Below are 22,495 nucleotides of genomic sequence, written 5' to 3'. Positions count from 1 at the left end.
AGTGCCGCGCTTCGAGCCAGGCATATAAGAAGACAGCTATGCCCGTTAGGCCCCCGACCCGACGCAGGCATAAATAGCTCCGGCTTCCGCCTGCCCACCTCTTTGTGCCGTGGACCGGTTGGTAGTAGTATGAGTCCCTTCGGGCCTCGTGGCGTCTTCCACGGAGCCTGCCGTTCAGTGTCGGGAAGGCGCTGGGCACACCTTTGGTGTAGCAACCCGCCTGCAGGTACGCGGGGGCCTTGCTGGGGAAAGGGGACTGTAGGCTTGGGCTGAGCAGGATGAATACCATTACAGACTAGAGTTTCTGATGTCTGCGTGACGCCAACGCTTAAAACTGACCCAGCCCTGGGCAGGGGGAACTCGACTGGATTCCCTCTGGTTTTTGCTAACTCATTGGTTTCTTCACAGGCTCCTGATCCTCGCAGGCGGGTCCTCAGCGCAACGATGGTAAGTGGGTTGGTTGTACGAATAATTGCAAGATTTGGAGTCGCTGGCGGTCGACCTTGGGGGAGGACGGGGGTAATGATGATTCCAGGTGATTCTGAGCGTGTCGCTGATGCCATCACCGCAGCGCGCTGACACCCCTCGTGCCAGAATTCTCAATGTCTGGGCTCGGGGAAGTTGGTGGCCAAGAACCCTTTCAATAATTATAATTTTTTGTGTTTCACTTCATTATTTAGGGGTTTTAAGACGTCCGTTGGTGTGTAATCCTTAAATAAAGGTTAGTATTAACTGCAAGAGTCCCAAATGCCTCTGAACCCTTTTGTTTCCCAGCTTTCATGGGGCGTTGGCGTCTGTTAGTTTCCTAATGAGCATGTACAACAGTGCCCATATTTCATGTGGTGGCTTTCCAGGGACCACTTTTTTTTTACATTTCTCTTGTGGTTCTTGTCCCTTTGTGATTACCTCTGGGTTTTTTGGGAGAGGAGGGGTACCAGGGATTGAGCTAAGGGGCACTTGACTACTGAGCCACATCCCTCTCATACATTTGATTTAGAGACTGAATTTCACTAAATTGCCTATCGCTTCACCATTGCTGAGGCTGGCTTTGAACCCACGATCCTGCCTCAGCCTCTGGTGTAGCTGGGATTACAGGCATGGGCCATCATGCACGGCCCCCTCTGTATTTTTAAGTACAGTTAACACATCTATTCTAAAATATTTCTATAGTAAACTTGAGCTCATGTGGGTCCTCCAGGTGGAGCTATTCTCAACTGTATTCTTCTGTGTTCTTTCTCAACTCCTCATTCCTTAAGTCCTTATATATTAGGACTGTTGTCTTTGAATGTACTGTATCCCCTCTCAGAATGGCTTCTCTTGATCCAGATCTTCCTTAAGTGAGAATGATGAATTTACAGACTAGAGTCTCTGATGCTGGTCCTGATGTCAAAAATAAGTTCTGACTCATTTAGGGAACTGGATACTTGGGTCTCTGGAGAAGGCTGCTTTTTTTTGGGGGGGGGAGATGGACAGCATGTCTATTTATTTTTATATGGAGCTAAGGATTGAACCTAGTGCCTCATACCTGTTAGGTCTGCCACTGAGCTACAGCCCCAGCCCCTTTCTGTTTTGTTTTGAGACAGGATCTTGCCAAACTACTGAGGCTAGCCTTCTACCTTGAATCCTCCTGCCTTAGCTTCCCAGTTTTCTGGATTATAGGAATATACCATCTGGTTAATTCCTGCTTGTTCTTTATGGTTGTCCTGTCTTTCTAGCATGAGAGTTCTGCAAGCCCAGCTAAGGGCAGTGCCCCTACACAGAGATTCTATGCTAACCTGAAGACTGAAAACTTTTTGGAATCTACCCCATGGGACACTGTTGGGATGCTTAGGTTCCTGCTGTTGCATCCTTAGGCTGTCATGACAAGTGGAGAGCAACCCTTTCTCCCTGGTTACTATGGTGAGTCATTCACATTGAGGGTAATGATGACCTTTAAAACTACCAGATCTACTTAATTCTTCCCATCCAGCTTCATTGTTTTATTGCCAGTTGCCTGCATGGTTCTAATGTGTTCCTTTTGTGAAATTTCAGGATTTTGTTGACACAAAGGATGCTCTGATGTTGGACGGTTTCTATGAATATAACATCTTTCCTGTATTAAACTGAGCAGCTACGAAGCACAAATAACTGGCTAGAATTTTTGGGACCCTATCATTAAGTAGAGAGTATTTGCTTATGTTTTGTCTCATTTACAAGCACATGATTTTATTGGAAAATTTTCAATAAAATATTTTAAAGCAAGTAATGAATGGATTATTTGGTCTCTGGATGGTACAAAAAGATAAGAACTATTCTGTGGTTTACTGCCCTTTTTTTTTTTTTTTTGTTCTCTGTGTGTGGTGCTAGGGATTGAACCCAAGGCCTTGTGCATACAAGGGAAACACTCTTATCAATTGAGCTACATACCCAGCCCTTTTTTATGTATTGGAGACCAGTTCTCACTGACTTGCTGAGGCTGGCTTTGAACTTTTGATCTTCCTGTCTCAGCCTCCTGAGCCACTGGGATTATAACACCTGACTGGTGCTTGTACTGCATAAGAATGAGACACTGAGCTGGGTTTGGCACATGCCTAACAACCAGTGACTAGATGGAAAAGTTACAGGTCAGTCTAAGCAAATGAGACCGTCTCCAAAAGGGCTCACTGAATGATAGAATGCCCCTGGGTTCCATTCCCACTACCACAAAAAGATTATAGAATCACCTTGGACACTTATGCCCTCAAATTGAAAGATGTACATTGTTTAAAAAAAAAAAAAAGTGCCTAGAGCTGGGGATATAGCTCAGTTGGTAGAGTGCTTGCCCTGGGTTCAATCCCCAGCACTACCTAAAAATTTAAAAAAATGCCTACCACATAGCAAACCCTATATTTCTATGATCAGAAATTCTGTTACTCCAAATTGAACAGTTGGTACCTCACTATCTCTAATCTTTGGCCTTTTATTAGTGTGGGGGTGGGGATGCTGTGGATTTAACCCAGGAACCTTTAACCAGTGATCCACATCCCTTGCCATTATCCTTTTTATGTTGGTCCTTGCTGTTTTTTGTTGTTTTCCTTGATAAATTGTTGAGGCTGGCTTTGAACCTGAAATCCTCCTGCTTCTAAGCCTTGAGTTGCTGGGATTATGAGGCTTTCCTCAGCCCTTTTATTTTTATACACTTAGTATTTTGTGGCACTGGGGATTGAACCCAGAACCACATCCCCACCCCTTTTTATTTTGAGACAGAGTCTTACAAAGTTTCTGAGGCTGGCCTTGAACTTGCAGTCTTTCTGCCTCAGTCTGAGTCTCTGGGATTTAGTAACCTTGCCCAGCTGATACTAGGGATTTAAACTAGAGATGTTCTGCTTCTGAGCTACATCCCCTGCATTGTCGTTTTTTTTTTTTTTTTTTTTTTTTTTTTAAAACATGGTACTGGGAGTTGAACCCAAGGGTGCCTATCACTGAGCTGCAGTCTTAGTCCTTTTTCTATTTTGGGACTGTCTCTAAATTGAACAGGCTGGCCTTGAACTCAGGATCCTCCTACCTCAGCCTCCCAAGTAGCTAGGATTTCAGGTATGTGCCACTGCACCCAGCTAAATGGGAGTATATTGTTTACTTTTTAATACCTTAAAAACCTCATTTGGCACTCTGATTCCCAAAGGGCAGAGCAAGAGCAAAGCTAAACCACCCAACCACCCACAGGGACACCTCCAGAGGGAGCTCACACATGGTGTTGCTCCCTTGGAGGACAACTACTCTGAAGATGAGCCATAATAAAAAACAAAAGCCAAGGTATGGGGTTATTGCTCAGTGGTAGAGCTCTTGCCTCCCAGGGGTGAGGCCCCAATTTGATCCTCAGCACTACATAAAAATAAAGATATTGTATCCATCCACAACTTAAAAAAAAAAAAAAAAAAAAAAAGCCAGGTGCAGTGGCCCTCTCCTGTAATCCAAGTTACTCAGGAGGCTAAGGCAGCAGGATATCTAGTTTGAGGCTCATCTGTGCAGTTTAGGAAGACTCAAGTTTTAAAATAAATGAAAAAGGCTGGAAATGCGGTGTTAGAGTGCTCCTGGATTCAATCCCCAATGCTTAATAAACAACAAAATTCATAGGTAGCCTGGTATGGGGGTGCACACCCATAATCCCAGCTACTCTAGAGGCTGAGGCAGGAAGTATTGCAAGTTTGAGGCCAAACTTGAAAAATTTAGTGAGACCCTGTCTCAGAATTAAAAAAAAATCTCATGATGTGACAGTGGTTAAGTGCTTCTGCGTTCAATCCCCACTGGTGGAGGTGGTGGTGATGGTGATGGGGAGGGGCAGGGAAGTCCAATACCATGGGAACCAGCCAGCAGGTACAATAACAGGTGACTTTATAACAGAAACTCAGAACACCATACAATAGAGAGGCTGTTTCCAAGAGATAAAGGAAAGAACTCAATCCACTTGCATGAACAGAACATTGTTCATTGTAAAGAAAGTGGATAGATTTGGGAAAAAAATTAAAATGACGAAGGGTGTAACTCATTGATAGAGCATGTGTTTAGCATAAGGGAGGCTCCTGGTTTCAAACTCCAGCTTGGGGGCAAGAGAGGAGAAAACAGAAATTTTAGAGTTGAAATAAATACATAATACATAAACACAAAAAACTGGTCAACAGGCTGACTGAATAGTGTGTTAGTGAAATAGAAAAAGAAATCAAATTGTGAGACAGAGAAATCAGAGATGATATGAAAAAGAAGTTTTGAAACAAAGGATGGAATAAGATGCTCCACCCCTGGCATGGCTTGTTTGGTGCTGCTGTCACCATGCTGTGCCACCCCTGACCAGTGTGGGCAGCTGAACTAAGATGACTTGTGTGAATTTGCAGGGACACAAAATAGAACACAGACACAATTTACCTTTACACAAGCTTCAGGACAGCTTCTCCGGCTCTCCGCCTCTGGCTCCCCAAAAGGGAAAGCAAGAGAATGTCAGGAGAGGCTGATGAGAGAGAGGGAGCACTTCCGAAGTGGGCTTTAACCTGGGGGGACAGTGTTCTTAGAAAGTTCTATCCATAAAAGGGCAGAAGGGTAGGACTACAAGGGAACAGGTGAGTGTAACTCAACCCTAGGGTTATGCCCACAAAGAAGACCTCCAGAAGGTCTCTGCCCAAGCCACAACCAATGCAGTGGTTGGTCAGAGCCTGGGGTGGTCATTTGGCATGGCTTCCCACAATGCTGGTTTATTTTAATGCTGCATGAATAACCACAGGTGCCAAATTTAGCTTTTTTTTTAAAAAAATATTTTTTTAGTTATATAGGTGGACCCAATATCTTTATTGTATTTTTATGTGGTGCTGAGGATCAAACCCAGTGCCTCACACGTGGCAGTCAAGTGCTCTCTACCTCTGAGCCACAAGCCCAGCCCCTAAATTTAACTTTGACAATAATATGAGGGCATCTTGCTTTCAGCAGCTTAGGCCCATATAAAGTTATTTTTGTTGTGGTGGTACTGCAGATTGAACCTGGGGGTACTGTGTCACTGAGTTACAACCCCAGTGTTTATTTATTTATTTATTTTTTTGAGACAGCAGCTCAATAAATTGTCCAGGCTGGCCTCAGACTTGCAATCCTCTTGCCTCCACCAGAGTTGCTGGGATTTCAGGTGTGTACCACCACACCTGTCATAGTTTGTTTATTGTACTTTTCCACAACATTGTGATTTCCCATAATTGTCTCCTTTTTTCTTTTTCTTTTTTTTAATTTTTTGGTAACAGAGATTGAACCCAGGTGCACTTAACCACTAAGTCATATCCCCATCCCTTTTTATTTTTTGAGACAGGGTCTCATTAAATTGGCTTAGGGCCCTGCTAAATTGCTGAGGCTAGCTTTGATCTTGTAATGCTCATGCTGAAACCTCCCAACCTGCTGGGATTACAGGTGTGCTTTCTTTTTACAGTACTGGGAAAAGAACCCAGGCCCTCAAAAAGCATTTTGCCACTGAACTACATCCACTGCCCCTATGATGTCCTTTGGTTGTTGTGTTATTTCTCAATAAGGAAACACATTATCCCAAGGGTTAAAGTGCTGGGAGCCATCAGTCAAGTAGGTATGACAATTTCCTTGCCAGCGTACCCCCATGTTTCTTTAGTGGAAGGACTCATGGAAATAGGACATTTTGCAGGACATTGCATGTAAGGTGACCTTGCTCAAGGACCAGGTTAGGGTGTTCCTGGTTTAGCATAATAGGAGATTAGGGTGTTCCCCCTTTAGAATAGGGCGTATCCTGCTGCTGAGTTCCTCTTGAGTTCTTAGGGTCAGACAGTATATTTGGGAGACAGAAGCCCAGCAGTAGTGGATTTGGGCAGAGTGTGGATTTGGGGAGAGTGTGGATTTGGGCAGAGAACGTGGATTCCCCCAGAAAGTGTTTGTAGACGGCCGGTGTGAGTTCGGGAATAAAGAATTGCTGTTTGAATCTACAAGCTGTGTGGAGGCTCGTGATTTGTGCCCAGCCAGAGACTGCGGCATTAAAGTACCTGATGACTCTTAAAATATTAAACCATATTGTCCTATCATCCCAGATGTAGAATACCTATAAAAACTTAAATATAGGGGCTGCAATTGTGGCTCAGTGGTAGAGCGCTTGCCTAGCATGTGAGGCACTGGGTTCGATCCTCAGCACCACATAAAAATAAAGGTATTGTGTCCATCTACAATTAAAAAAATTTTAAAAACTTAAATATAGTGTGTATTTTTTTTTAAAAGAGAGAGTGAGAGAAAGAGACAGAGAAAGAGAGAGAGAGAGAGAATTTTTTAATATTTTATTTTCTAGTTTTTGGACACAACATCTTTATTTGTATGTGGTGCTGAGGATCGAACCCGGGCCGCATGCACGCCAGGCGAGCGCGCTACCGCTTGAGCCACATCCCCAGCCCCAAATATAGTGTGTAATATGTAATTACATAATAACAAGGATATAATTATAATAGCTATATTAATTGATATATATATAAATTCAAGATTATTATTTCCAACCTTTTACTTTTTATATATATTTTTAGTTGTTGACAGACCTTTATTTTATTTATTAATACGTGGTGCTGAGAATCGAACCCAGTGTTTCACACATGCCAGATAAGTGCGCTACGGCTGAGCCATAACCCCAGCCCTCCAACTTTTTTAATACGTGTGTCAATTTCATTAAAATATTTGCAGAATTTAGGGGCTGGGGTTGTGGCTCAGTGGTAGAGGGCTCTCCTAGTGCCTGGGTTTGATCCTCAGTACCACATAAATATAAATAAGTAAGATAAAGGTATTGTGTACAACTACAACTAAAAATATTTTTAAAATATTTGCAGACTTTAAAATGGAATTCAATGGGTTAAATTTTGTTGTCTTTAGTCAGGTGGATGTCAGGTGGAAATGCGTTATGTTTTAGGCTGGTTATTGCTGTCATTATACCATAAAATTCTAAGAGAGAGACAGAGAGACAGAGAAGATACAGATGTCATCCAATAATTTCTAGTTACATCATGATAGCAGGTAATAAACTGGTGAAGGGAATCTATCTCCAAAGGGTCTTGCAGCAAGGTAGATATCACCTCAGGTCAGGGAGCATTCTGTTTCCTATTTACCTATTTCGAACACATGAAACTTTGAGGGGACATATTTAATCCATATTCAGACTATAATAATTGGGGTAATTCTTTGGCACCAGAATGGTGCTGTGTATGGTGCCGTGAATGAATATCCAGTTCTCCACTTTTGTGTGGAACCTAGGACCTCATGCATGCTAGGCAAGTGCTCTACCACTGAGCTATACCCCCAGCTCCAACTTTCTTTTACCTAATTATTTTAGCATCTCTTGATTATCAATGCCCATTAGTTGAGTTTGCAAAATGATAACTTTTCCCTTTAATTATTCTTCCTATACTTATTAGCCTACTTCTGTAAAATAAATAAGTCATTAGCTGACCTTTGTTTAATCTATTTTTTCCTATTGCAAAGGTGAAATAAGTAATTCATACTTTTCCAGTTTTTACAATGTGTATGTAAGAAGTTATTTGAATGTCCTTTAATGATGGTAAATGAATTTCCCCATTTTTTTTTAAGTTGTTGATGTACCTTTATTTTTTATTTATTTTTATGTGGTGCTGAGGATCGAACCCAGGACTTCACACATGCTAGGCAAGTGCTCTGCCACTGAGCCATAACCCAGCCACCCTGGCCTTCTTTTTTATATCCATGGGTCTAGGAAATTTCTCTTGTTCCTTTTTTTATATTAAACAACCTTTTTAAAAACCTTTTTTAGGGGCTGAGGATGTGGCTCAAGCGGTAGTGACTTGCCTGGCATGCGTGTGGCCCGGGTTTGATCCTCAGCACCACATACAAACAAAGATGTTGTGTCTGTCGAAAACTAAAAAAGAAATAAATATTAAAAAAATTCTCTCTCTCTCTCTCTCTCTCTCTCTCTCTCTCTTTTAAAAAAAACAGGGCTGGGGATGTGGCTCAAGTGGTAGCGCGCTCGTCGGGCATACGTGCAGCCCGGGTTCGATTCTCAGCACCACGTACAAAGATGTTGTGTCCGCCAATAACTAAAAAATAAATATTAAAAAATTCTCTCTCTCTCTTTCCTCTCTCACTCTCTCTTTAAAAAAAAAAAAACAAAAAAAATTTTTAAATTGTCAATGGACCTTTATTTTATTATTTATATGTGGTGCTGAGAATCAAACCCAGTGCCTTACACATACTAGGCAAGTGCTCTACAACTGAGCCACCACCTCAGCCTTCCCTTGTTCCTTTTGATTTTGTCAAAAGTCTTGCTGAAACCCAGACATACTAAGACACTGACCGTCTGTTCTCTCCTTTAAGAATTATGGCCATGGACTTGGTCCTAGGGTTGACATGACATCTCAGGGAAGTCACATGATTTCCTGGACAGTTCTCTGTACCAGGTACCCATTGTGATGCATTTTACCTCCACCTCTAATTGATGGGCCATCTCATGATTTCCAGGGATTCAAAAATTTCACAATCAAGCTTGGTAAAAGTCAAACTACTGTTAAATAACATTTATAGGAGCACATTGTTTGGAGTAAGTTCCTACACTAGGCCCATTAGACCAAACAAAATAGTCACTCAAGCTGAAGTCCATGTCACCAAGCTGAAAGTATGTCATTTTTCTGATTTTCCAAGGAATCAGGAGAAAGAGTTAACAGCCAAATCCCAAATAGACCAGTTTTAGTCATCATGATAAGGTAGCTGTTCTGCCTGAACCTTCACTGGGAAGGTAGCTTGGAACCTACGAATCCACTTTTTGTTCCCTGTTTTCAGCTTTCTTCAGCCTTTTTTTTTTTTTTTTTTTTTTTGCGGGGGCGGTGGGTACCAGGGATTGAACTCAGGAGCACTAGACATCCCCAGCCCTATTTTTTTTTTTTTTTTTTAATGAGGGCATTTATTTTTATTTATTTTTTTTTTATGTGGTGCTGAGGATGGAACCCAGGGCCTCACATGTACGAAGCAAGTGCTCAGTCACTGAGCCACAATCCCAGCCCCCCTATTTTGTATATTATTTAGAGACAGCATCTGACTGAGTAGCTTATCATCTCACTTTTGCTGAGGTTGGCTTTGAACTTGCCATCCTCCTGTCTCATCCTCCCGGGCCCCTGGGATCATAGGCATGCACCATCTGGCTTCTTCTTCTTCTTCTTTTTTTTTTTTTTTTTTTTGAGAGAGAGAGAGAGAGAGAGAGAGAGAGAGAGAGAGAGAGAGAGAGAGGGAATTTTTAGTATTTATTTTTTAATTTTTTGGCGGACACAACATCTTTCTTTGTATGTGGTGCTGAGGATCGAACCCTGGCCGCACGCATGCCAGGCAAGTGCGATACCGCTTGAGCCACATCCCCAGCCCCCACACCTGGCTTCTTCAGTCCTTTTTGTCACTAGATGGGATCCAAGGAGGTCCCTAAAAGAGAAAAGGGAACCTCACTTGCCCCTGATAAGTTCACAGAAAGGAATTTCAGGATGAGTCAAAAGAGACACAAGCAGTGGTTTATTTAGGAAATAAGAAGATTTATTTGGGAAGCAAGCAATAGAGCAGAACATACACTCAAAGGGAGAAGAAGTTTGTGAGCAACAGAGATGCACTTTGGGAATCTCAGGCTTCTGCTTTTATTTATTGATTGATACTGGGGATTGAACTTGGGGCCCTTAACCACTAGGCCACATCCCCAGTCCTTTTTATTTTTATTTTTATTTTTTTTTTGAGAAAGTAATGCTAAATTACTTAGGGCCTCACTAAGTTGCTGAGGCTGGCTTTGAACTTGGAATTCTCTCGCCTTAGGCTTCCAAATCTGGGATTATAGGCATGTGCCACCATGCCCAGGTAGACTTCTGCTTTTAAAGGAAACTTTGTAAATGGTGAGCATGAGAGGTACGTGAGGTGGCATCAGCTTACTGAGTTTGATTCTTCTTAGGGTGGAGCACAGAGCAGGTCACAGTGGTCTGGTTCTTAGAATCTTTAGGGTGAGGCTATGCAGTTATTAATTAGTGCTTGGACTGGACCCATACCAAAGGTTTCTAATAATCTCTCTCTAGGCTGGTTTTTTTTAAAATTATTATTTTGTTTTTGTAGTTATATACTGACAGAATGCCTTTATTTTATTTGTTTATTTTTATGTGGTGATAAGGATGGAACAAAGTGCCTCACACATGCTAGGGGAATGCTCTGCCACTGAGCTACAACCCCAGCCCCATCTAGGCTTCTTTTAATCAGTCTAAAAATACATTCTGTAAGCTAACAAGGCATACAAGCACTAACTGGACTTATAGTACTCTAAGTTTATTGGACCTTTTAAGAATTTAGGCTTGGAAGAAAAAAATAAATAAATAGAATAAAGGTATTGTGTTCTCCATGGGAGGCCTAGGGGAGTGAAGGTGAGAGTGTTCATGGAGTTTTTAAATTAGAAGTTAACAGTTGCTCTTTCCTTCCCTGTTTTCGCCTTTTTACCTATCCTCATTTCTTCTATCCTACCTCATTTTATAGCCCATAAAACCAAAGTTCTCTGCTCAGCTTATCAGAACACTGGATCTATTTTATAGAATGAGATATTGCTCAAATATAGAATGGCAAAAAAAAAGCCATTTATAGCCAGGTGTGGTGGCGCACACCTGTAATTTCAGGGACTCAGGAGACTGAGGCAGGAGTGATACAAGTTTGAGATCAATCTCAGCAATTTAGCAAGGCCTTCAGCAGCTTAGTGAGACTCTGTCTCAAAATAAAAAATGAAAAGGATTGGGAATGTGGCTCAGTGTAAAGCACCTCTGAGGCCAATTCCCAGTACAAAAAAAAAAAAAAAAAAAGATAGTATAAAGGAAAATAACAAAATTATCTTGTCAATTTGTAAATTCTCATCAAAATCCTAATCATTGCTCTTTTATGTGTTTTGTCATTCACAATTTTGATTGTTCTTTGAAGTATTTGCAACCAGATTAATGGAAAAGATTGTAGAAAGTACTTTTATTTTTATTTTTTAAATATTTTATCACTATAACTATAAGACTAGCTTTTTAAATTTTTTTAAAGAGAGAGAGAATTTTAATATTTATTTTTTTAGTTATTGGCGGACACAACATCTTTGTTTGTATGTGGTGCTGAGGATCGAACCTGGGCCCCACTCATGCCAGGCAAGTGCGCTACCGCTTGAGCCACATCCCCAGCCGCATAGAAAGTACTTTTAAATACAGCTTTCTTTTTTTTTTTTTTAGAATTTTAATATTTTTTTTTTTTTTAGTTATCAGCGGACACAACATCTTTTTTTTGTATGTGGTGCTGAGGATCGAACCCTGGCCGTACGCATGCCAGGCGAGCGCGCTACAGCTTGAGCCACATCCCCAGCCCAAAATACAGCTTTCTGAAAGAAAAAAATCAAACTTATTTTACAGACGAATTGGTTATCCTTTGATTGATTATCTGGTAAAAATTGGTATGACTGAAGAAATTGTTTCTTGATTCAAAATTATCACAAACTAAATTTGTTTTGTGCTTGTTGGGTTTGTTTTGTTTTCCTTTCAAAACTTTGTAACTTGGGCTGGGGATGTGGCTCAAGCGGTAGCTGGCTCGCCTGGTATGCATGTGGCCTGGGTTCCATCCTCAGCACCACATACAAACAAAAATGTTGTGTCTGCCGAAAACTAAAAATAAATAAATAAATAAATTCTCTCTCTCTCTCAAAAAAAAACCAAAAACAAAAACAAAAAAACTTTGTAACTCTTGCTTCTTAAAAATTCTGTAGAAGTACCACACCTAACAAAATGATCTCATCCAATGTTTTGACATACTAGCCATTACTTATAGGACAGATAGGATTAAAAATAAATAAATAAATGAAAAACTAGCAATGGACTTCAGATAAACCTGGCCTAAGAACTGCCTTCTAAATCTCTTTGTTGCTCAAATGTGGTTAAAAGAGTTTTTGATGCTGATTCCCCATCATCAATAACTTCCCCTCCTACATGGGACCAAATTAGACCAACAATTAGGACAGATGCCAGCAACAAGGGACAATGAAACAAGAAAATAATTGTCTTCACAAAGACTTTTACAAAGACAAGAAAATAAAAAACTATACATATAAGATCTGTCAAAATCAAGACAGGTACATGTATCAACATGTTAAAAAATAAAGCTGGAGGGCTGGGGCTGGGGCTCAGCGGCAGAAGCGCTTACCTAGCACGTGCAAGGCGCTGCACCACATAAAAATAAATAAATAAAATAAAGGTAGTGTGTCCAACTACAACTAAGAAAAAAAAAGCTGAGAGTTTATAAAGGAAGAATTTTTTGTTTTTGTTTTGTTTTATATGGGTGGATTGAATCTGGGGTGCTTCCTTACTGAGCTACATCCCGAGTCCTTGTCATTATTTTATATTGAGACAGACTCTCGCCAAGTTGCTGAGGGTCTCATTAAATTGCTGGGACTGTCCTTGAAGTTGAATCCTTCTGTCTCAGCCTTCTGAATCCCTGGAATTACAGGCATGCACTGGTGTACCCAGCTAAAGAAAGGATTCTTATGCATGAGTGCCTGATAAAAACTATCACAGAAGACTACCAGAATTGTATTTCTAATGAGTCAATTTGAGCCTGATCTAACAAATCTGTTAATCTCTTGGTTTTCTGGAACATCATGCTAAAAAAAGACTATCATCCAGGTGCAGTTGCACATGCCTGTAATCCCAGTGGCTCTGGAGGCTGAGACAGGAGGATCTTGAGTTCAAAGCCAGCCTCAGCAAAAGCAAGGCACTAAACAACTCAGTGAGACCCTGTCTCTAAATAAAATACGAAATAGAAGGCTGGGGATGTGGCTCAAGTGGTAACGTGCTCGCCTGGCATGCGCGGGGCGCTGGGTTCGATCCTCAGCACCACATAAAAATAAAATAAAGATGTTGTGTCCACTGAAAACTAATAAATAAATAAATAATACAAAATAGAACTGGGGATGTGACTCAGTGGTTGAGTGCCCCTGGGTTCAATTCTTAGTACCCTCCCCCCACCAAAAAAAAAAAAAAAAAAGAGGGACTCTCTGCATTCTGGCTCTCATGAAGTGAGCAGCTTTCCCCTGCCAGACCCTTCCACCATGATGTTCTGCCTCACCTTAGACCCAAAGCAATGGAGCCAGCTGACCATGAACTGAAACTTCTGAAACTGTCAGCCAAAAATAACCTTCATCCTTTAAGTACATCAGATGTTTTGATTGTAGTGATTAAAGGCTGACTAACATATTGTTTTTGGAGTCACTAAATTTAGGTGGATTGCCAGAACAGGTTATGGGTGAGAATTTCCTTTTGAATTAATTTAAAAAAATATATTTTCATTTCACTTAAAAACTAGTAAAATCCCAGATTTTGCTTGTTTCCTCCTTTTGGTAAACAGGAGGTAAACCTTCAAATAATTGACTCCACTTCTTACATATTGGAACCTGAGAAGATTAACTTTTTCTACCACAAAATTCCTGTAGAAACATTCTTGAAAGAAACACGTGCAAATCAAAGGAAACAATATATGATTTGGCAAATGAGAAGACTTTACTTGTGTGTTTAAGAAAGATTACCTTTTTGGTGGCATGCTGGGGTTTGTAATATCCTTGATTTGGTTATATAATTCCACAGGGTGGCACACAGGACAAGATGTGTCTATTCAAGCACAGCAAGGATTAAAAAGATTAAGAACTGTGAGAGCTTTCTCCTTTTTACCTTTCAGGAAAGAAGGGGTTTTGCTTTGTGGTTGTCAGCACCTGGACTCCCTGGGTAATGGACATATTTTCCTAAGAAAAACAACTGGAGTAAAAGCCCAGGATATACTTCCCAGAGTATTTTTGTGAGGAGCATAAAAAGAGGCTCTGAGGTAGGGATAAAGAGCAGAGAAGGGAATTTTTATTTTTATTTTTTTTTCTTTTTAAATTTTTTTCTTTTTTTATTAGCAGGACCATAGGGGGCAGTCGCAGAAGAGAAGGGGGAAGAGAGAGAGAAGAGAGAGAGAGAGGAGACAGGGGAGAGAGAGGAGAGATGGGAGAGGGGAGAGGGGAGAGGGAGAGAGGGGGAGAGAGCAGAGGGGGAGAGAGGAGAGAGGAGAGAGGAGAAGAGGAGAGGGGGAGAGGGGGAGAGTCTTATTTTTATTTTTTTAATGATGGAGTTGGGCACAGTGGTGGACACCTGTGATCCCAGCAATTCAGGAGGCTAAGGCAGGAAAATCCTAAATTCAAGACCAGCCTCAATAATTTATTGAGGTGCTAAGCAACTTGGTAAGACCCTGTATAAAAAATAAAAAGGGGAGGGGATGTAGCTCAGTGGGTAAAGTGCCTCTTGGTTCAATCCCGGTACAATAAACAAACAAACAAACAAAAAAAAATAAATAAATAGTGATGGGTCAGGAGCAGTGGGTCACACCTGTAACCCCATAACCCCAACGACTCAGAGGAAGATTGTCAATTTGAGACCAGCTGCAGTAATTCTTTTTTTTTTTTTTAAAGAAAGAGTGAGAGAGAGAGGGAGCGAGAGAGAGAATTTTAATATTTATTTTTTTTTTTTTAGTATTTGGCGGACACAACATCTTTGTCTGTATGTGGTGCTGAGGATCGAACCCGGGCCGCACGCATGCCAGGCGAGCGCGCTACCGCTTGAGCCACATCTCCAGCCCAGTAATTCTTTTCCTAAATATATTTTTTAATTGTAGTTGGATTCAATATTTATTTATTTTATTTTTTGTGGTGCTCAGGATCAAACCCAGCATCCTGCACCTGTCAGGCGAGTTGCTGTACCAGTAAGCCACAACCCCAGCTCTCAGCCTTAGTAATTTTAAAAGGCCTTAAGCAATTGAGGAAGACCTTGTCTCAAAAAAAAAAAAAAAAAAAAAAAAAAAAAAAAAAGACTGGAGATGTAATTTGGTGGTAAAGTGCCACTGGGTTAATTCCCCAGTATTAAAAATAAAACAAAAGATAGTTGTCCAATTTATAGAGTTTGTCTTTACTGATCATGGGATAATACATCAGCCTTAAATAAATCTTCCACTGGATTTTCCTTAACATTGTCCTATTAAAAACAAACAAACAAATAAACAAACAAACAACCCAAGTCCTCTTAAAAATTCTCCATAAGGAAGGCCATTGTATTCTCACTATTAAAAAGAAAGAAAGAAAGAAATAAAAGAACCAGAAAGAACCAGGCATGGTGGCACAGACCTGTAATTCCACTGACTCAGGAGGCTGAGGCGGGAGGATGGTGAGTTCAAAGCCAGTCTTATGAATTTAACAAGATCCTGTCTCAAAATAAAATATAAAAAGGGCTAGGGATGTGGTTCAGTGGTTAAGCATCTTGGGTTCAATCCCTGGTATCCAAAAAAGTAAATAAATAAATCTCAAGCAAATATAGATTACTTAAGATTTCACAGATATTATTTTCATAAAGGGTTAAAGGACCCAAACTCTGTTTGTCTTTCCTTGCCTTTTGGGTATGTGATAAGAGTGGGCCTCTTGGGCAAGGGTTGTGGCTCAGTGGTAGAGTACTTGCCTAGCATGCGTGAGGCACTGGATTCGATCCCTGGCACCATAAAGAAAATAAAATAAAAACAAGAAAATAAAGGTATGGTGTCCATCTACAACTAAAAATTTGTATATATTAAAAAAAAAAAAAAAGAGTGGGTTTATCTATGTGAGGAATCCCTCAGAAGGAAAAAAAAAAAAAAAAAAAAAGACTGAAAGGCTTCAGGGATCCCTAGAAGCAAGAATACCTCTCCTTATCAGAGGCTGGGAGGATGCTTCAACTACTGTTAATTTGTCAAGGAATGAGTCAGTTTATTCCTGCTAAGAGAAGACTGCCTCAGGAGTTAGGGAACCTCTCATGTAGATGGCAATGTGTGGCCAATGCTGCCTAATCCAAGTTTAGTATGTTAATGTATAAATATCCTGAAAACTATAACATAAGTATTCTGACATGACAATATCTAAATCCAGGTTTAGGAACTCATGGAGTATCCAGTAAGAATTTTTAAAAAGTATCCTATTTTTTCTTTCTTTTCAGAAAGATTAAAGGGGAAGCTTTAAATTGTGTTTTTTTCAAGATTATGTATAATTCAATTCTATCCCTCCGAACTCACTCTTTGGGTGCAACTAGAATTATTTTAAGGAAAGGATTTGAAGAAAAAGAACTCGACTTTTCTCCATAATATGGCAAGACCGCAGTATAAATTAGAGAGTAGAGGTAGAAACACACTTGTAATCCCAGCAGCTCAGGAGGCAGAGGCAGGAAGATTGCATGTTTGAGGCCACCATCATCAAATTTAGTGAGACCCTCAGCAATTTAGAGAAACCCAGTCTCAAAATTAAAAATAAAAAACCATTAGGGCTGGGGTCATAGTTCAGTGGTACAGCACTTGCCTAGGATGTATGGGGCACTAGATTCGATTCTCAGCACTGCAGAAAAATAAATTAAAAAGATCCATTGACAACTAAAAAAATAAAAAAGGGCTGAGGGCCAGATGTGGTGGTCCATGCCTATAATCCCAATAGCCTCAGGATGTTGAGGCAGGAGTTCAAGTTCAAGGCCAGCCTCAACAATTTAGCAAGGCCCTAATGACTTAGTAAGACCCTGTCTCAAAAATTAAAAAATGAAAAGGGCTGGAGATATAGCCAGTGATAAAGTGCCCCTGGGTTCAATCCCTAATACCAAACAATTTTTTAAAAATTAGATTGGAAAAACATGAAGACCCAAAAGAGGTAAAAATTCAGGCTTGAGAACAATCCCAGATATTTGCCTTAGCATTGGGCAACAGGCCTCTGCCCCTTCAGAGATTCCCAAAGGCTCCAAATGAAAAAGGGGGAAAAACTCAAGATCTTGAGGCAGATACCATTTCAGAGAACCTGAGCATGGACGGGATCAAGTCCTGTCCCAAACAGTGTTCACCCATACCTAGGTTATGGCCTCTCTGCATAAAAGGAAACCATTGGAGACATGATGGACTGTCTGCTCCTTTTATGGCTGCCCTGAAAGATTTAAAATCCTTGAAGTTTCTCAAAGCCCTATTTGATCAACTGTTTATCACCTCAGAAGAACCTTGGGTAATTCTTTTTTTTTTTTTTTTTTTTTTTTTTTGGTGTGTGGGGAGTGGGTACTGGGGATTGAACTCAGGGGCATTTGACCACTGAGCCACATCCCCAGCCCTGTTTTGTATTTGATTTAGAGACAGGGTCTCACTGAGTTGCTCAGCATCTTGCTTTTGCTGAGGTTGGCTCTGAATTTGTGATCCTCCTGCCTCAGTCTCCCAAGCCGCTGAGATTGCTGGGATTACAGGCGTGTGTCACCACACCTGGCCAGCCTTAGGTAATTCTTGAGCTGGCAAGGAAGTTAACTTGTTTTGGACACAGGAACTCTCTTTTCTGCCTTGTCTGAACCTCCTGGACTTCTTTCTAATCAAACTTGTAATTGGTGTTGACAGGATCCCTAAGGCCAAAAAATCAATATGGTAACAAGGTCCTTTTGGCTCCTGATAAACCAGCTAATACAACAAAAGTTCAATCTGGTGATAATGTCCTACTTAAAACTTAAAAAATGGACTTCTCCTTAATCAGCTCCTTCCAAAATGGAGCACTGCTAAGCAAGTTATTTTAAATGCACTCACTGCTATTAAGGACATACTACATGGACTCATATGTCTAAAATTAAACCTATTCCTCTTAAGAATTTACAGGATCAGGAACTTAACAAGGTCTATAGTCGATATTTGTATGTCTGAAGGATCTATAGGTCCTATTCAAAAGGGAGAATGATCATGTTTAAGTTCTTTTTTTTTTTTTTTTTTTTTGGTACCAGGGATTGACCTCAGGGGTAGTTAACTACTTAACTACTGAGCCATATCCTCAGCCTTTTTTGTATTTTGTGTAAAGCCAGGATCTTGCTGAGTTGCTTAGTGCCTCACAGTTGCTGAGGCTGGCTTTGAACACTCTATCCTTCTGTCTCAGCCTCCCGAGCCACTGGAATTACATATAAGCAATGCATATCCAAGAGTTAAGGCCCCTAGATGCCTTCTTAATCTTCTGATAAAATTTGTGTCTTCCAGATTACAACACTTACATGTTAAGATGATGGCAGTGCAAGGATTCCAACCCATCTCAACAATTGAATCCGCCCTTCCTATTACTCCTTTAGACGAGTCAGGTGGAGGCCTTTAATCCCTGGCTAGGCAGGACCAACATTCCCTGTTAATGGACACAATACCTTTATTTTATTTGCTTTTTTAAATTTTTAATGTGGTTCTGAGGATTGAACCCAGTGCCTCACACATGCTAGGCAAGTGCTCTACCACTGAGTCACAACCCCAGCCCACCCCTTTCATCTTGAAGCAGTTCTGGAATGTGGATCTTTGATCCTCATCCACCATTAAGAATTAAGAGATTAGGGGATGGGGTTGTGGCTCAGTGGTAGAGCGCTTGCCTTGCGCACATGAAGCACTGGGTTCAATCCTCAGCACCACATTAAAAAAAAGTAAGTAAATAATTAAAACCAAATTATTAAAAAAATAAGAGTTCAAAGTGGAAGTGGGTGGCAATAAGGTAAAATAGAAGAAATGGTAGGCAGACAGGAGACAGGGAAGGAAAGGACTGTAACTTTAAATCTAAAAAGTCCATGGATGCTGAGAGCCATAGCCAAGTAGGAATGATGCATGGCATTTTTGGTTGAAAGGTGACGCCAGCAAGCCATTGAGATGATATGATTATGTTAAGATCTGCATTCAATTGGATATTAGACCCCTGCTGTCCGCCTCGGCCTGCTACTTTGGAGCTCTAGTGGGACTCCCAGAGAGTTCCCATTGGTTGGGGAAGTGTGGTAGGAGGGAATTCCGGAGGAGGGATTTCCTGTTGGAGTAGTGTGACCCAGGAGAACACTGAGTGTGTGGTTCGGCATATTTCCCGGGAGCGTGCGTGGCATTGGTGGGAATTTCAGAAATAAAGTTTGTTCCTGCTTGAGTGGCTCATGATTTTGTGCCCAGCCAGACTGCGGCATATGGACATTCTCATCTTCACTCCACAGGACTGTTTTCCTCCAGGCCTTTAGAGAGATTGTTATCTGGGTCCAGTCCAAGTGTTATTAAGCAGATGGCATCATCTTGAAGATTGAAAAGAATCATACCACTGAGACCCGTTTTGTGCTCCATGACCAAAAAGAGTGAGCTCATTAAACTGGTGCTGCCCCACATAACTCTCATGCTCACATTTACAAAGTTTCCTTTAAAAGCAGGAGCCTGAGACCCCCAAAATACTTCTCCCTCTGGAACATGCACACTTCCTCTCCCTTTGACTGTGTTTCCTGTTCTATTGCTTGCTCTCCTGAATAAATTTCCTTATTTCCTAAATAACCTTCTGCATGTTCCTCTGTGCCTCTTTTGACTTGTCCTGAAATTCTTTTTTTTTTTTTTTTTTAACCAGGGATTAAATTCAGCGGCACTCAACCACTGAGCCACATTCCCAGCCTTACTTTGTATTTAATTTAGAGACAGGGTCTCACTGAGTTGCTTAGCAACTCAGAGTTGCTAAGGTTGGCTTTGAACTCCCTGTCATTCTGTCTCAGCCTCCTGAACCACTGGGATTACAGGTATGAGCCACTGCGTTCGGCCTGGAATTTCTTTCTGTGAATTTACCAGGCCAAATTGAGGTCCCCTTCTCTCTTCTGGGGATCTTCTTGGACCCTATCCAGTGAATACCACTAAGCTTTTGACTCATAGATTTGGTCTCAAATCTATAAGAAATGTGATTTCTGGTCCTTACACCAAGGGCCAGAAATGTGAACCTGGACCAAGAATTTTCCAGACACTTTTCTTTGTTTTATCTGCTCCATCCAGAACAAAGACTGAAGCTGGTTCACCCACTGAGAATTTGGCCTTCTGATTTTATTTACATAAATAGACTGTGGGCCGTAGTTTGCCCATTACAGTTTTAGAAATATTGCATTAAAATATTATTTATATAGGTTCCTGAATTTTTGTTATCCTCTTAAATTCTGCACATGAGGCAGGCTTCTCTCTCAGTCCTGCTTTCTTAGGGGTAAAAGGGGTCCATTATCTTTATCTTCAAACTTATCTCAGGCCCCTGACTCTGTGACATGACTGCAAATGTGATCTACTGGATCACAGAATGCCTCAGAGCTGGGCATTCTGTGAAACTGAGGCAGTACAAAGGCCCCTCTTTGAATCTGGATTCTTGTAAGTATGCCAGAAAGATTTCAGACATCATTCAGAGTAACAGGCCTATGTTTATCAGAAGGGACTGGAAACGGGAAAGGGGGACACTCTCAAGGAAGAGAGTGGGTCATCTCAAAGAGAGGAAGGATGGCATGCCTCTCCTGACCTTCCCTTTTACTGGGGGCCCCAGGAAAGTTTCTAGAGAGTCCCACCCAGTTCCACTTGACTTTTTATTTTATTTTAATTTTTAGTTGTAGATGGACACAATATCTTTATTTTGATTTATTTATTTATTTTTTATGTGGTGCTGAGGATTGAACCCAGTACCTCATGCTTAAGAGGCAAGTGCTCTACCACTGAGCTACAATCCCAGCCCCACTGCTTGACTTTTCACTGACATCAGGATGACATCAGTCTCTCAAGTCCCCACTGCCATGACAACTCTAGGTCACTTTGGCCCATGCTGACAAAGTGAAACCTGTTCTTATGGATTTTATGGTTAGGGGGAATTACCTGCCTCTCCCCAAGTTCTGGAATTTGGTCTATGGAATCTGGTTACCCTTTAGGGTAACTTTTGTTTTTCTTATTGGAACTTTGGGGCCTACATTTCTCCTTTGGACATAGGTAGTTTATTGAGGAATGTAATCTATCCTGTCAACATAAGTCAGATAGGGCTGCAGGTAATTTTTTTTTTTTTTTTTTTTGGTACTGATAGTAAAAGCAAATGTGACTCCATTTTGTTTTGTGACTCCATTCTGTAAAACAACCATGCCAAGTACAAGGGTCATGACCGGGGCAAGATGTTCTTTTCCTTTTGCTATATAAACCTTTAAGAATATGGAACTACCTAATGGGGCATTGTTTCTGTAACTAGGGTAACAGGACTTTGTTTCTGTAACTGGGGTGATTGGGCTAACTGAGATTGGTTAGGTTCCTGCTGCTTGACTGCACTCTCCTGCTTCTGTAACCTGGCTTGCTTGCATTGGCTAGACCCCTGAACATCCCTTTTGCGGTTTTCAGGCTTATGAGGATCGCCCTTTGCAATTGTTCGGGGCTGATCAGGGGAACAGCTTTATGTTCTGGTCAGTCGCCACTGGTGTGCTTCAATAAAGGCTTGATTCAATTATACGTGAGTGGTTTGGAAGTTAGTTTATGAAACCCTTTGACAAAGATTTAACTATAACAGTATTGGGGATTTAATGCAGAGGCACTTTACCACTGAGCTACATCCCAGCTCTTTTTTAAGACAGGATGTCATTCAAGTTTTTGGGGCCTCACTAAATAGTTGGGCTGACCTCAACTTTGTGAGCTACTGGGATTATAGACATGCACCACCACATCCAAATTGGTAAATTGCTTTTTTTTTTTTTTTTTTTAATATTTATTTTTTAGTTATCGGCGGACACAACATCTTTGTTTTGTATGTGGTGCTGAGGATCGAACCCGGGCCGCACGCATGCCAGGCGAGTGCGCTACCGCTTGAGCCACATCCCCAGCCCGGTAAATTGCTTTTTAAAAGAGAAAGCACGTGAGGGTCAGCCCAATGGGTCCATTTTATAAAATTTTCCCTGTAACCTCATGTTTCCATTGCTCATGTCTGTTCCCCATCATAGGCATCTCAGCTTTTCTGATGCCACAGAGCAAATGCCACTGGCTGCCCTGGGGCTTACCTGATTTTCTGGATTCTATTATTTATCGTTTTTGAGAATTTCCCTTATTTTTCTACCAGCTAAGCCTTGCATTAGAAATGGGTTTCAGGCTGGGGTTGGGGCCAGCAGTAGAGTGCTCGTCTAGCACATGCAAGGCCCTGGGTTTG

The 22,495-nt window shown here is 41.1% G+C and overlaps 1 long non-coding RNA gene and 2 other non-coding genes across 3 annotated transcripts; all 3 read left to right on the top strand.

Annotated features, from left to right (window-relative positions):
- Positions 1–104: 104 nt before the first annotated feature.
- LOC143400760 (uncharacterized) lies at positions 105–2,245 on the top strand. The gene is made up of 5 exons (XR_013091543.1): positions 105–226; positions 409–447; positions 681–721; positions 1,716–1,899; positions 2,032–2,245. It is a non-coding gene; the product is annotated as an uncharacterized LOC143400760 (long non-coding RNA).
- LOC143402672 (small nucleolar RNA SNORD48) lies at positions 519–581 on the top strand. The gene has a single exon (XR_013091745.1). It is a non-coding gene; the product is annotated as a small nucleolar RNA SNORD48 (small nucleolar RNA).
- LOC143402669 (small nucleolar RNA SNORD52) lies at positions 1,340–1,406 on the top strand. Its single transcript, XR_013091742.1, has one exon. It is a non-coding gene; the product is annotated as a small nucleolar RNA SNORD52 (small nucleolar RNA).
- Positions 2,246–22,495: the final 20,250 nt, after the last annotated feature.

Source organism: Callospermophilus lateralis, chromosome 6 (assembly GCF_048772815.1).
Source record: "Callospermophilus lateralis isolate mCalLat2 chromosome 6, mCalLat2.hap1, whole genome shotgun sequence".
Lineage (NCBI taxonomy): Eukaryota > Metazoa > Chordata > Mammalia > Rodentia > Sciuridae > Callospermophilus > Callospermophilus lateralis.
Note: the sequence above shows the minus strand (reverse complement) of the source record. Positions and strands in the feature narration are given on the sequence as shown.